The 15,274-nt window shown below is 43.9% G+C and overlaps 1 long non-coding RNA gene across 1 annotated transcript; it reads left to right on the top strand.

Annotated features, from left to right (window-relative positions):
• The first annotated feature begins 253 nt into the window (after window positions 1–253).
• Window positions 254–591, top strand: LOC143769020 (uncharacterized). The gene is made up of 3 exons (XR_013214168.1): window positions 254–351; window positions 441–493; window positions 567–591. It is a non-coding gene; the product is annotated as an uncharacterized LOC143769020 (long non-coding RNA).
• Window positions 592–15,274: the final 14,683 nt, after the last annotated feature.

The following is a 15,274-nucleotide window of genomic DNA, read 5'->3' as shown; positions in this document are numbered from 1 at the left end:
TTTAGTATCCCGGGTAGGTACCAGACACTCAGACCAACTACAGCCATCATATAGTCCCCAGGCCACATAATATCCCCATCTAGCCACATAGTATCCCCATCTGGCCTTTAACTATATCACATAGTGCCCTATTCCGAGCTGCAGGCAGCGCATAGTTACAGGGTTGCCACAGTTAGGAGCTGCGCATGCGCACTGAGGCCCCACACAGCAGCGGCATGTCACTTCCGGTCCGCACCATCCACTTCCGGTTCGGCGGTCATTTAACACACGCACGCCGTCTTTGCTGCAGACCAGGTACACGCTGCACCAGAGCACAGCGCGGGAGCGCCGCTCTAGATCCGAGTAACACAGGTAACAGCTGATTGTATCCGTCCCTCTCCTTCTACATACATATTGGTCACGTACAGGAGTATCATAGACATATCGCTTGCCTTACACAGGTCCACACCATCTGAAGGGAGCCTCTATATGCATATCCAGTACATTGCTTAAGGTATCTTGTCAGCTTCTATGGGCACTTTTCCCTAAAGCTACACCAGCTAACCTTTGTTCACTATCTTCTGCAGAGCGTATGCATTTCACCGCTGGGACTCTTCCCTCTCTGCGCACTATTCTCTAATCGGAATAAGGTAACTACCTGTGCGACTGTCTCATATGACAGGCTCTGTTGGCTTTATGATTTTGAGCATTCTTTGATCTGTTATGTTAATCCTGATGTATAATGATTGGTATATAAGGCATCTGTATTCTTATCATCTCCTCTTTCTTGCATTGTTTATACCTCACAATTGGCGCTCACTATGCTATTACTATCCCTATCCACAGGATACACAGGATCTTTTGTATTTACCCTGATGCTCGATCCCTGGTCATCACTTCTACAGACGTCCTTGTATGTCTGTTAGTGGACATGTCTTTCTTCTTCGTTCTTACCTCTAGGATGACCCATTATTGTTTTGACAATTCATTGTATTATTTCATGTTATTTACTTTATTTTGTTGTTTTTGCGTATTTTTTTTTCTACAGCGAACACGTGACAAAGGCTCTGTTTGAGCCGAAACGTTGTTAATCGCATATACTGTAATATTCTGTTATGCTCCCAATAAACTGATACAATTTTCTGCATAACTAATCAACAAGAGAGTGCGGTGCATTTTGAAAATTCTGCTATATTAGGACCATTGGTCCATTACACCAGCACCTCGCCTCAATGTAGGCTGAGTGCACGCCAAATAACCCTTTCCATGTAGTATATAACACAGCCCACATAGTATATAGCACAGCCACATAGTATATAACAGCCAAGTTGTATATAGCACCACCACATAGTATATAGCACAGCTACGTAGTATGTTGCACAGCCAAGTAGTATATAGCACAGCCCATGTAGTATATAACACAGCCCACGTAGTATATAACACAGCCCATGCAGTATATAGCACAGCCCATGCAGTATATACCACAGCCCATGCAGTATATAGCACAGCCACGTAGTATATAGCACAGCCCACGTAGTATATAGCACAGCCCACGTAGCATATAGCACAGCCCACATAGTATATAACACAGCCCACATAGTATATAGCACATCCCCGTAGTATATAACACAGCTCATGTAGTATATAATACAGCCATGTAGTATATAGCAGTGTGGGCACCATATCCCTGTTAAAAAAAGAATTAAAATAAAAAATAGTTATATACACTGTGTGCAGAATTATTAGGCAAGTTGTATTTTAGAGGATTATTTTTTATTATTGATCAACAACTATGTTCTCAATGAACGCAAAAGACTCATAAATATCAAAGCTTAATATTTTTGGAAGTTGGAGTGGGTTTTTTTTTAGATTTGGGTGTCTTAGGAGGATATCTGTTTGTGCAGGTAATTATTACTGTGCAGAATTATTAGGCAACTTAATAAAAAACAAATATATTCCCATCTCACTTATTTATTTTTATCAGGTAAGCCAATATTAGAAATTTAGAAATAAACATTTCTGACATGCAAAAACAAAACCCTAAAAAATTAGTGACCAATATAGCCACCTTTCTTTATGATGACACTCAACAGCCTTCCATCCATAGATTCTGTCAGTTGCTTGATCTGTTTACGATAAACATTGCGTGCAGCAGGTGTACTGTTTTCCCTCCCTGTAGATCTCACATTTTATGAGGGACCACAGGTTCTCTATGGGGTTCAGATCAGATGAACAAGGTGGCCATATCATTATTTTTTTCTACTTTGAGACCTTTACTGGCCAGCCACTCTGTGGAGTAGTTGGAGGCATGTGATGGAGCATTGTCCTGCATGAAAATCATGTTTTTCTTGAACGATACCGACTTCTTCCTGTACCACTGCTTGTAGAAGTTGTCTTCCAGAAACTGGCAGTAAGTCTGGGAGTTGAGCTTCACTCCATTCTCAACCCGAAAAGGTCCCACAAGTTCATCTTTGATGATACCAGCCCATACCAGTACCCCACCTCCACCTTGCTGGCATCTGAGTCGGAGTGGAGCTCTCTTGTTATGATGACCTGGTGGTTAGGAGCACTAGGAATGACCTGATGAGCAAACTAGTAATACAGGACAAGCTCTGGGAAGTGGGAGCTCTGCTGACCGCAACCCCCTAATCCTATCACAACAACTAGAAATAGCCGTGGAGCGTACCTGACTCTGCCTAGACGCCTCTTCACAGCCTAAGAGCTAACTACCCCTAAAGATAGAAAATAAGGCCTAACTTGCCTCAGAGAAATTCCCCAAAGAAATAGGCAGCCCCCACACGTATTGACTGTGAGTTAAGATGGAAGTCACAAACACAGGAATGAAATAGGTTTCAGCAAAGGAGGCCAGACTTAACTAAACAGACTTGAGGATAGAAAAGGTATCTTTGCGGTCAGCATAAAAAACTACCAAAAAACCACGCAGAGTGTGCAAAAGAGACCCCACACCGACTCACGGCGTGGAGGTGCCACTCTGCATCCCAGAGCTTCCAGCTAGCCAGGCAGAATCATGATAGCAAGCTGGACAAAAAAACAGTGGTAAACAAATAAGCTAGCAGGGACTTAGCTTTTGCTGGAGTAGACAGGTCGTCTGAAAGATCCAAGAGCAAACTGAACCAGTACAAGGACATTGACAGCTGGCATCCAGTAACGATCTAAGTGCAGTTAAATAGAGCAGCCAGCCTAGGACTAAACGAGGTCAGCTGAGGAAGGAACCTCAGAACCAGCAGCTCCACTCACAGCCACCAGAGGAAGTCCATAGACAGAACTCGCCAAAGTACCATTCATAACCACCGGAGGGAGTTCGAGAACAGAATTCACAACAGTACCATCCCTTGAGGAGGGGTCACCGAACCCTCACCAGAGCCCCCAGGCCGATCAGGACGAGCCAAATGAAAGGCACGAACAAGATCGGCAGCATGAACATCAGAGGCAACCACCCAGGAATTATCCTCCTGACCATAACCTTTCCACTTGACTAGGTACTGAAGTTTCCGTCTCGAAATACGAGAATCCAAAATCTTCTCCACCACATACTCCAACTCCCCCTCAACCAACACCGGGGCAGGAGGGTCGACGGAGGGAACCATAGGAGCCACATATCTCCGCAGTAACGACCTATGGAACACATTATGGATGGCGAAAGAAGCTGGAAGGTCCAAACGAAATGACACAGGATTAAGAATTTCAGAAATCTTATAAGGACCAATGAAACGAGGCTTAAACTTAGGAGACGAAACCTTCATAGGAACATAACGAGACGATAACCAAACCAAATCCCCAACACGAAGTCGGGGACCAACACAGCGACGGCGGTTAGCGAAACGTTGAGCCTTCTCCTGGGACAATGTCAAATTGTCCACCACGTGAGTCCAAATCTGCTGCAACCTGTCCACCACAGAATCCACACCAGGAAAGTCCGAAGGCTCAACCTGTCCTGAAGAAAAACGAGGGTGGAAACCAGAATTACAGAAAAAAGGCGAAACCAAAGTAGCTGAGCTGGCCCGATTATTAAGGGCAAACTCAGCCAAAGGCAAGAAGGTCACCCAATCATCCTGATCAGCAGAAACAAAGCATCTCAGATATGTCTCCAAAGTCTGATTGGTTCGTTCGGTTTGGCCATTTGTCTGAGGATGGAAAGCTCAAGAAAAAGACAAATCAATGCCCATCTTAGCACAAAAGGACCGCCAAAACCTCGAAACAAACTGGGAACCTCTGTCCGACAAGATGTTCTCCGGAATGCCATGTAAACGAACCACGTGCTGGAAAAACAATGGAACCAAATCAGAGGAGGAAGGCAATTTAGGCAAAGGTACCAAATGGACCATCCTAGAGAAGCGATCACAAACCACCCAGATAACCGACATCCTTTGAGAGACAGGGAGATCTGAAATAAAATCCATGGAAATATGCGTCCAGGGCCTTTTCGGGACCGGCAAGGGCAAAAGCAACCCACTGGCACGAGAACAGCAGGGCTTAGCCCGAGCACAAGTCCCACAGGACTGCACAAAAGAACGCACATCCCGTAACAAGGAAGGCCACCAAAAGGATCTAGCCACCAAATCCCTGGTACCAAAGATTCCAGGATGACCAGCCAACATCGAACAATGAACCTCAGAGATAACTCTACTAGTCCATCTATCAGGGACAAACAGTTTCTCCGCTGGGCAACGGTCAGGTCTATCAGCCTGAAACTCCTGCAGCACCCGCCACAAATCAGGGGAGATGGCAGACAAAATTACCCCCTCTTTGAGAATACCAGCCGGCTCAGGAACTCCCGGAGAATCAGGCACAAAACTCCTTGAAAGGGCATCAGCCTTCACATTCTTAGAACCCGGAAGGTACGAAACCACAAAATCGAAGCTGTAGAAAAACAGCAACCATCGAGCCTGTCTAGGATTCAACCGCTTGGCAGACTCGAGATAAGTCAAATTCTTGTGATCCGTCAAGACCACCACGCGATGCTTGGCTCCTTCAAGCCAATGTCGCCACTCCTCGAACGCCCACTTCATAGCCAACAACTCTCGATTGCCCACATCATAATTGCACTCAGCAGGCGAAAACTTTCTAGAAAAGAAAGCACATGGCTTCATCACCGAGCCATCAGAACCTCTTTGAGATAGAACAGCCCCTGCTCCAATCTCAGAAGCATCCACCTCGACCTGAAACGGGAGCGAAACATCTGGCTGACACAACACAGGGGCAGAAGAAAAACGACGCTTCAACTCCTGAAAAGCCTCAACGGCCGAAGAGGACCAATTGACCACATCCGCACCTTTCTTGGTTAAATCAGTCAATGGTTTAACAACACTAGAAAAATTAGCGATGAAGCGACGGTAAAAATTAGCAAAGCCCAGGAATTTCTGCAGGCTCTTCACAGAAGTAGGCTGAGTCCAATCATAAATGGCCTGAACTTTAACAGGATCCATCTCGATAGTAGAAGGGGAAAAAATGAAGCCCAAAAATGAAACCTTCTGAACTCCAAAGAGACATTTAGACCCCTTCACAAACAAGGAATTAGCACGAAGGACCTGGAACACCATTCTGACCTGCTTCACATGAGACTCCCAATCGTCCGAAAAGACCAAAATATCATCCAAATATACAATCATGAATCGATCCGGGTACTTTCGGAAGATGTCATGCATAAAGGACTGAAACACAGATGGAGCATTAGAAAGCCCGAATGGCATCACCAGGTACTCAAAATGGCCCTCGGGCATATTAAATGCTGTTTTCCATTCGTCGCCCTGTTTAATACGCACAAGATTATATGCCCCTCGAAGATCTATCTTAGTGAACCAGCTAGCCCCCTTAATCCGAGCAAACAAATCAGACAGTAGCGGCAAAGGGTACTGAAATTTGACGGTAATTTTATTGAGAAGGCGGTAATCTATACAAGGTCTCAGAGAATCATCCTTCTTGGCCACAAAAAAGAACCCTGCTCCCAACGGTGATGACGACGGGCGAATATGCCCTTTCTCCAAGGACTCTTTTACATAACTCTGCATAGCGGCGTGTTCTGGCACAGATAAATTGAACAGTCGGCCCTTCGGAAACTTACTACCAGGAATCAAATTAATAGCACAATCACAATCCCTATGAGGAAGTAGGGCACTGGATTTGGGCTCATCAAATACATCCCGGTAATCTGACAAGAGCTCAGGGACTTCAGAAGGATGGGAAGATAACATTGACAACAATGGGACATCCCCATGTACCCCTTGACAACCCCAACTGGACACAGACATTGATTTCCAATCCAATACTGGATTATGGACCTGTAGCCATGGCAAACCCAAAACGACCACATCATGCAGATTATGCAACACCAAAAAGCGAACATCCTCCTGATGTGCAGGAGCCATGCACATGGTCAATTGAGTCCAGTACTGAGGCTTATTCTTGGCCAAAGGCTTAGCATCAATTCCTCTCAATGGAATAGGATACTGTAAAGGCTCCAAGAAAAAACCACAGCGCCTGGCAAACTCCAAGTCCATCAAATTCAGGGCAGCGCCTGAATCCACAAATGCCATAACAGAATAGGATGACAAAGAGCAAATCAGAGTAACGGACAAAAGAAATTTTGGCTGTACCGTACCAATGGTGGCAGACCTAGCGAACCGCTTAGTGCGTTTAGGACAATCAGAGATAGCATGAGTGGAGTCACCACAGTAAAAACACAGCCCATTCTGACGTCTGTATTCTTGCCGTTCAGCTCTGGTCAAGGTCCTATCACATTGCATAGGCTCAGGCCTCTGCTCAGAAGATACCGCCAAATGGTGCACAGTTTTGCGCTCACGTAAGCGTCGATCGATCTGAATGGCCAAGGACATAGACTCATTCAGACCAGCAGGCGTGGGGAATCCCACCATAACATCCTTAAGGGCTTCAGACAGACCCGTTCTGAAAATTACCGCCAGGGCACACTCATTCCACTAAGTAAGCACAGACCACTTTCTAAACTTCTGACAATATACCTCCGCTTCATCCTGACCCTGACACAAAGCCAGCAAGATTTTCTCTGCCTGATCCACTGAATCTGGTTCATCATAAAGCAACCCAAGCGCCAGAAAAAACGCATCTACATTACGCAATGCAGGATCTCCTGGCACAAGGGAAAATGCCCAGTCTTGAGGGTCGCCACGTAGCAAAGAAATAATGATTTTTACTTGCTGAATGGGGTCACCAGAGGAGCGGGGTTTCAAAGCAAAAAACAGTCTACAATTATTTTTGAAATTCAGGAACTTAGATCTATCCCCAGAAAACAAATCAGGAATTGGAATTCTGGGTTCCAACATCGGGTTCTGAACTACATAATCTTGAATGCCTTGTACCCTTGCAGTGAGTTGATCCACACAAGAGGACAGACCTTGAATGTCCATATCTACACCTGTGTCCTGAACCACCCAGAGATTAAGGCCATGTTCACACGATCCTTTTTTTGATCCTTTTTTTTTCAGGTCCTTTTTCCATGCAGGGTACAGTCCAATGTTACTCTATGGAAAACAAAAACCGCTGTGCCCACTATCCTTTTTTTCTCAGGCAAATCCGCGAGGATTTGCCTGCAGAAAAAAAGAAGTACCATGTCACTTCTTTCTGCGGATTCAGCTCCTGTTTTCAACAGGCACCAATAGGAAAGTGCTGTTGAAAACCCGCAGAGGAATCTGCAGAAGAAACTGCAGGAAAATCAGCAGTGCAGTTTTGCACTGCGGGTTTTCCAAATCAGGACCTGAAAAAAAAAGGACCAAAAAAAGGATCAAAAAAAGGATTGTGTGAACATGGCCTTAGGGGAAAAGAAAAACAAAACACGCTGCAGAGGAAAAAAAAATGGTCTCAGAACTTCCTTTATCCCTCTATTGAGATGCATTAACACTTTACGGTCCAGCTGTACTGTTATGATGACCTGGTGGTTAGGAGCACTAGGAATGACCTGATGAGCAAACTAGTAATACAGGACAAGCTCTGGGAAGTGGGAGCTCTGCTGACCGCAACCCCCTAATCCTATCACAACAACTAGAAATAGCCGTGGAGCGTACCTGACTCTGCCTAGACGCCTCTTCACAGCCTAAGAGCTAACTACCCCTAAAGATAGAAAATAAGGCCTAACTTGCCTCAGAGAAATTCCCCAAAGAAATAGGCAGCCCCCCACACGTATTGACTGTGAGTTAAGATGGAAGTCACAAACACAGGAATGAAATAGGTTTCAGCAAAGGAGGCCAGACTTAACTAAACAGACTTGAGGATAGAAAAGGTATCTTTGCGGTCAGCATAAAAAACTACTAAAAAACCACGCAGAGTGTGCAAAAGAGACCCCACACCGACTCACGGAGTGGAGGTGCCACTCTGCACCCCAGAGCTTCCAGCTAGCCAGGCAGAATCATGATAGCAAGCTGGACAAAAAAACAGTGGTAAACAAATAAGCTAGCAGGGACTTAGCTTTTGCTGGAGTAGACAGGTCATCTGAAAGATCCAAGAGCAAACTGAACCAGTACAAGGACATTGACAGCTGGCATCCAGTAACGATCTAAGTGCAGTTAAATAGAGCAGCCAGCCTAGGACTAAACGAGGTCAGCTGAGGAAGGAACCTCAGAACCAGCAGCTCCACTCACAGCCACCAGAGGGAGTCCATAGACAGAACTCGCCGAAGTACCATTCATAACCACCGGAGGGAGTTCGAGAACAGAATTCACAACACTCTCTGCCCTTTACTGATCCAGCCTATGGACCATCCATGTGGCCTATCAAGAGTCACTCTCATTTCATCAGTCCATAAAACCTTTGAAAAGTTAGTTTTAAGATACTTCTTGGCCCAGTCGTGACATTTTATCTTATGTTTCTTGCTCAAAGGTGGTGGTTTTTCAGCCTTCCTTACCTTGGCCATGTCCCTGAGTATCTCACACCTTGTGCTTTTTGTTACTCTAGTAAGCAGCAGCTCTGAAATATGGCAAAACTGGTGGCAAATGCATCTTGGCAGCTTCACGCTTGATTTTCCTCAACTCATGGGCAGTTATTTTGCGCCTTTTTTGCCCGACACGCTTCTTGGGACCCTGTTGGCTATTTGCCATGAAACGCTCAATTGTTCGGTGATCACGCTTCAAAAGTTTGGCAATTTCAAGACTGCTGCATCCCTCTGCAAGACATATCACAATTTTTAACTTTTCAGAGCCAGTCAAATCTCTCTTCTGACCCATTTTGCAAAAAAAAAGGAAGTTGCCTAACAATTAAGCACACCTTATATAGGGTTTTGATGTCATTAGACAACACCCCTCCTCATTACAGAGATGCACATCACCTGATTTACTTAGTTGGTAGTTGGCTTTCAGCCTGAACAGCTTGGAGTAGGACATGTATAAAAAGTATCATGTGATCAAAATACAACTTGCCTAATAATTCTGCACACAGTGTACTCACCTTCCGGCAGCCCTCGGATCCAGCCCAGGCTTTTAGCGATGCTCCCGCCAGGTCCGTTCCCAGGGATGCTTTGCGGCAATAACCCGTGATGAAGTCATCTGGGGTCATTACCGCAAAGCATTACTGGGACCGGAGCATCGCAATGAGCGGGAAAAGCTGACAGGGAAGGCAGAAGGTGACAATATCATGATTTTTTTTTTTATTATTTTTAACATTATATCTTTTTACTATTGATGCTGCATAGGCAGCATCTATAGTAAAAAGTGAAGCAGTGTTTAAATCCCGCCCCAATATCGCTGATTGGTCGCGGCCAGCCAGGCGCGACCAATCAGCAACGAGGGATTTCTGTTACAGACAAACAGACAATCAGACGGAAGTGGACCTTAGACAATTATATATATATATATATATATATATATATATATATATATATATATATATAGAAACTTCTTACATTACAAGAGTGATATCTATTGTACATTTTGCATTAAGTTAGAGACCCGGCAGTATAGTCCTCCATACAGTATTATGTGCCCCACAAAGTGCTCCACACAGAATAATGAGCCCCATATATTGCTCCATACAGTATTTTGGACACCACATAGTGCTTTATACAGAATAATGTGCCCCATTTATTGCTCCATACATGATAATGTACCCCATACAATGTTCCATACTGTATAATTAGCCACTAGGGTTGAGCGAAACAGATCGGCACTTTTCAAAAGTCGCCGACTTTTAGCAAAGTCGGGTTTCGTGAAACCCGACCCGATCCCACTCTGGGATCGGGTCGGCGGTACACGATCTGTAATCCAAAGTTGGGTTTCATTTTATATATATATATATATATATATATATCATAGAGACACATATATATATATATATATATATATATTTATATTTACTTCAGCGCGATAATGTTGAAAAGCCGGTAATTCAATTGCCGGCTTTTTATTTCTCCTGCCTAAACCCGACATGATATGAAACATGGTTTACATACAGTAAACCATGTCATATCCCCCTTTTTTTTGCATATTCCACACTACTAATGTTAGTAGTGTGTATGTGCAAAATTTCGGCGCTGTAGCTATTAAATTTAAGGGTTAAATCGCGGAAAAAATTGGCGTGGGCTCCCGCGCAATTTTCTCCGCCAGAGTGGTAAAGCCAGTGACTGAGGGCAGATATTAACCCCTTAATCCCGTATGACGTACTATCCCGTCAAGGTGACCTGGGACTTAATTGCGGGTGACGGGATAGTACGTCATACGCGATCGGCCGCGCTCACGGGGGGAGCGCGGCCGATCGCGGCCGGGTGTCAGCTGCCTATCGCAGCTGACATCCGGCACTATGAGCCAGGAGCGGTCACGGACCGCCCCCGGCACATTAACCCCCGGCACACCGCGATCAAACATGATCGCAGTGTACCGGCGGTATAGGGAAGCATCGCGCAGGGAGGGGGCTCCCTGCGGGCTTCCCTGAGACCCCCGGAGCAACGCGATGTGATCGCGTTGCTCTGAGGGTCTCCTACCTCCTTCCTCCCAGCAGGTCCCGGATCCAAGATGGCCGCGGCATCCGGGTCCTGCAGGGAGAAAGGTGGCTTACCGAGTGCCTGCTCAGAGCAGACGCTGGTAAGCCTGCACCGATGTAAGTGAGATCGGTGATCTGACAGAGTGCTGTGCACACTATCAGATCATCGATCTGTGATGTCCCCCCTGGGACAAAGTAAAAAAGTAAAAAAAAAAATTTTTCCACATGTGTAAAAAAAATATAAAAAAAATCCTAAATAAATAATAAAAAAAAATATATTAATTATTCCCATAAATACATTTCTTTATCTAAATAAAAAAAAAAAAACAATAAAAGTACACATATTTAGTATCGCCGCGTCCGTAACGACCCAACCTATAAAACTGCCCCACTAGTTAACCCCTTCAGTAAACACCATAAGAAAAAAAAAAAAAAACGAGGCAAAAAACAACGCTTTATTACCATACCGCTGAACAAAAAGTGGAATAACACGCGATCAAAAAGACTGATATAAATAATCATGGTACCGCTGAAAACGTCATCTTGTCCCTCAAGAAACAAGCCACAATACAGCATCATCAGCAAAAAAATAAAAAAGTTATAGTCCTGAGAATAAAGCGATACTAAAATAATTATTTTTTCTATAAAATAGTTTTTATCGTATAAAAGCGCCAAAACATAAAAAAATGATATAAATGAGATATCGCTGTAATCGTACTGACCCGACGAATAAAACTGCTTTATCAATTTTACCAAACGCGGAACGGTATAAACGCCTCTCCCAAAAGAAATTCATGAATAGCAGGTTTTTGGTCATTCTGCCTCACAAAAATTGGAATAAAAAGTGATCAAAAATGGTCACGTGTCCGAAAATGTTACCAATAAAAACGTCAACTCGTCCTGCAAAAAAGAAGACCTTACATGACTCTGTGGAGCAAAATGTGGAAAAATTATAGGTCTCAAAATGTGGAGACGCAAAAACTTTTTTGCTATAAAAAGCGTCTTTTAGTGTGTGACAGCTGCCAATCATAAAAATCCGATATAAAAAACGCTATAAAAGTAAATCAAACCCTCCTTCATCACCCCCTTAGTTAGGGAAAAATAATAAAATTAAAAAAAATGTATTTATTTCCATTTTCCCATTAGGGCTAGGGTTAGGGTTAGGGCTAGAGTTAGGGTTAGGGCTAGGGTTCGGGTTGGGGCTAAAGTTAGGGTTAGGGCTAGGGTTAGGGTTAGGGCTAGGGTTGGAGGTAAAGTTAGGGTTGGGGCTAAAGTTAGGGTTAGGGTTGGGGCTAAAGTTAGGGTTTGAATTACATTTACGGTTTGGATTAGGGTTGGGATTAGAATTATGGGTGTGTCAGGGCTAGGGGTGTGGTTAGGGTTACCGTTGGGATTAGAGTTAGGGGTGTGTTTGGGTTAGGGTTTCAGGTAGAATTGGGGAGTTTCCACTGTCCAGGCACATCAGGGGCTCTCCAAACGCGACATGGCGTCCAATCTCAATTCCAGCCAATTCTGTGTTGAAAAAGTAAAACAGTGCTCCTTCCCTTCCGAGCTCTCCCTTGCGCCCAAAAAGGGGTTTACCCCAACATATGGGTTATCAGCGTACTCGGGACAAATTGAACAACAACTTCTGGGGTCCAAGTTCTCTTGTTATCCTTGGGAAAATTAAAAATTTGGGGGGCTAAAAATCGTTTTTGTGAGAAAAAATAAAGATGTTTTATTTTCACGGCTCTGCGTCATAAACTGTAGTGAAACACTTGGGGGTTCAAAGTTCTCACAACACATCTAGATAAGTTCCTTTGGAGGTCTAGTTTCCAATATGGGGTCACTTGTGGGGGGTTTGTACTGTTTGGGTACATCAGGGGCTCTGCAAATGCAACGTGACGGCTGCTGACCAATCCATTTAAGTCTGCATTCCAAATGGCGCTTCTTCCCTTCTGAGCTCTGTCATGCGCCCAAACAGTGGTTCCCCCCCACATATGGGGTATCAGCGTACTCAGGACAAATTGGACAACAACTTTTGGGGTCTAATTTATCTTGTTACCCTTGTGAAAATACAAAACTGGGGGCTAAAAATCATTTTTGTGAAAAAAAAAAGAATTTTAATTTTCACGGCTTTGCGTTATAAAGTGTAGTGAAACACTTGGGGGTTCAAAGTTCTCACAACACATCTAGATAAGTTCCTTGGGAGGTCTAGTTTCCAATATGGGGTCACCTGTGGGGGGTTTGTACTGTTTGGGTACATCAGGGGCTCTGCAAATGCAACATGACTGCTGCAGACCAATCCATTTAAGTCTGCGTTCCAAATGGCGCTCCTTCCCTTCCGAGCTCTGTCATGCGCTTAAACAGTGGTTCCCCCCCCCACATATGGGGTATCAGCATACTCAGGACAAATTGGACAACAACCTTTGGGGTCTAATTTATCCTGATCTCCTTGTGAAAATACAAAACTGGGGGCTAAAAAATCATTTTTGTGAAAAAAAAAGGAATTTTTATTTTCACGGCTTTGCGTTATAAAGTGTAGTGAAACACTTGGGGGTTCAAAGTTCTCACAACACATCTAGATAAGTTCCTTGGGAGGACTAGTTTCCAATATGGGGTCACTTGTGGGGGGTTTATACTGTTTGGGTACATCAGGGGCTCTGCAAATGCAATGTGACGGCTGCAGACCAATCCATTTAAGTCTGCATTCCAAATGGCGCTCCTTCCCTTCCGAGCTCTGTCATGCGCCCAAACAGTGGTTCCCCCCCACATATGGGGTATCAGCGTACTCAGGACAAATTGGACAACAAATTTTGGGGTCCAATTTATTCTGTTACCCTTGTAAAAATACAAAGCTGGGGGCTAAAAAATCATTTTTGTGAAAAAAAAAATATATATATTTTCACGGCTCTGCGTTATAATCTGTAGTGAAACACTTGGGGGTTCAAAGCTCTCAAAACACATCTAGATAAGTTCCTTAGGGGGTCTACTTTCCAAAATGGTGTCACTTGTGGGGGGTTTCAATGTTTAGGCACATCAGGGGCTCTCCAAACGCAACATGGCGTCCCATCTCAATTCCAGTCAATTTTGCATTGAAAAGTCAAATGGCGCTCCTTCCCTTCCAAGCTCTGCCATGCGCCCAAACAATGGTTTACACCCACATATGGGGTATCAGCGTACTCAGGAGAAATTGCAAAACATTTTTTGGGGTCCAATTTCTTCTCTTACCCTTGGGAAAATAAAAAATTGGGGGCGAAAAGATAATTTTTGTGAAAAAATATGATTTTATATTTTTACGGCTCTGCATTATAAACTTCTGTGAAGCACTGGGTGGGTCAAAGTGCTCACCACACATCTAGATAAGTTCCTTAGGGGGTCTACTTTCCAAAATGGTGTCACTTGTAGGGGGTTTCAGTGTTTAGGCACATCAGGGGCTCTCCAAACGCAACATGGCTCTCATCTCAATTCCAGTCAATTTTGCATTGAAAAGTCAAATGGCGCTCCTTTCCTTCCGAGCTCTGCCATGCGCCCAAACAGTGGTTTACCCCCACATATGGGGTATCAGCGTACTCAGGACAAATTGTACAACATCTTTTGGGGTCCATTTTCTCCTGTTACCCTTGGTAAAATAAAACAAATTGGAGCTGAAATAAATTTTGTGTGAAAAAAAGTTAAATGTTCATTTTTATTTAAACATTCCAAAAATTCCTGTGAAACACCTGAAGGGTTAATAAACTTCTTGAATGTGGTTTTGAGCACCTTGAGGGGTGCAGTTTTTAGAATGGTGTCACACTTGGGTATTTTCTATCATATAGACCCCTCAAAATGACTTCAAATGAGATGTGGTCCCTAAAAAAAAATGGTGTTGTAAAAATGAGAAATTGCTGGTCAACTTTTAACCCTTATAACTCCGTCACAAAAAAAAATTTTGGTTCCAAAATTGTGCTGATGTAAAGTAGACATGTGGGAAATGTTACTTATTAAGTATTTTGCGTGACATATGTCTGTGATTTAAGGGCATAAAAATTCAAAGTTGGAAAATTGCGAAATTTTTAAAATTTTTGCCAAATTTCCATTTTTTTCACAAATAAACGCAAGTTATATCGAATAAATTTTACCACTAACATGAAGTACAATATGTCACGAGAAAACAATGTCAGAATCGCCAAGATCCGTCAAAGCGTTCCAGAGTTATAGCCTCATAAAGGGACAGTGGTCAGAATTGTAAAAATTGGCCCGGTCATTAACGTGCAAACCACCCTCGGGCTTAAGGGGTTAATAGCCAGGAGAGGGTCCATGGCTATTGGCCCCCCTGTGGCTAAAAACATCTGCCCCCAGCCACCCCAGAAAAGGC

This window comes from Ranitomeya variabilis, chromosome 4 (assembly GCF_051348905.1).
Source record: "Ranitomeya variabilis isolate aRanVar5 chromosome 4, aRanVar5.hap1, whole genome shotgun sequence".
Lineage (NCBI taxonomy): Eukaryota > Metazoa > Chordata > Amphibia > Anura > Dendrobatidae > Ranitomeya > Ranitomeya variabilis.
Note: the sequence above shows the minus strand (reverse complement) of the source record. Positions and strands in the feature narration are given on the sequence as shown.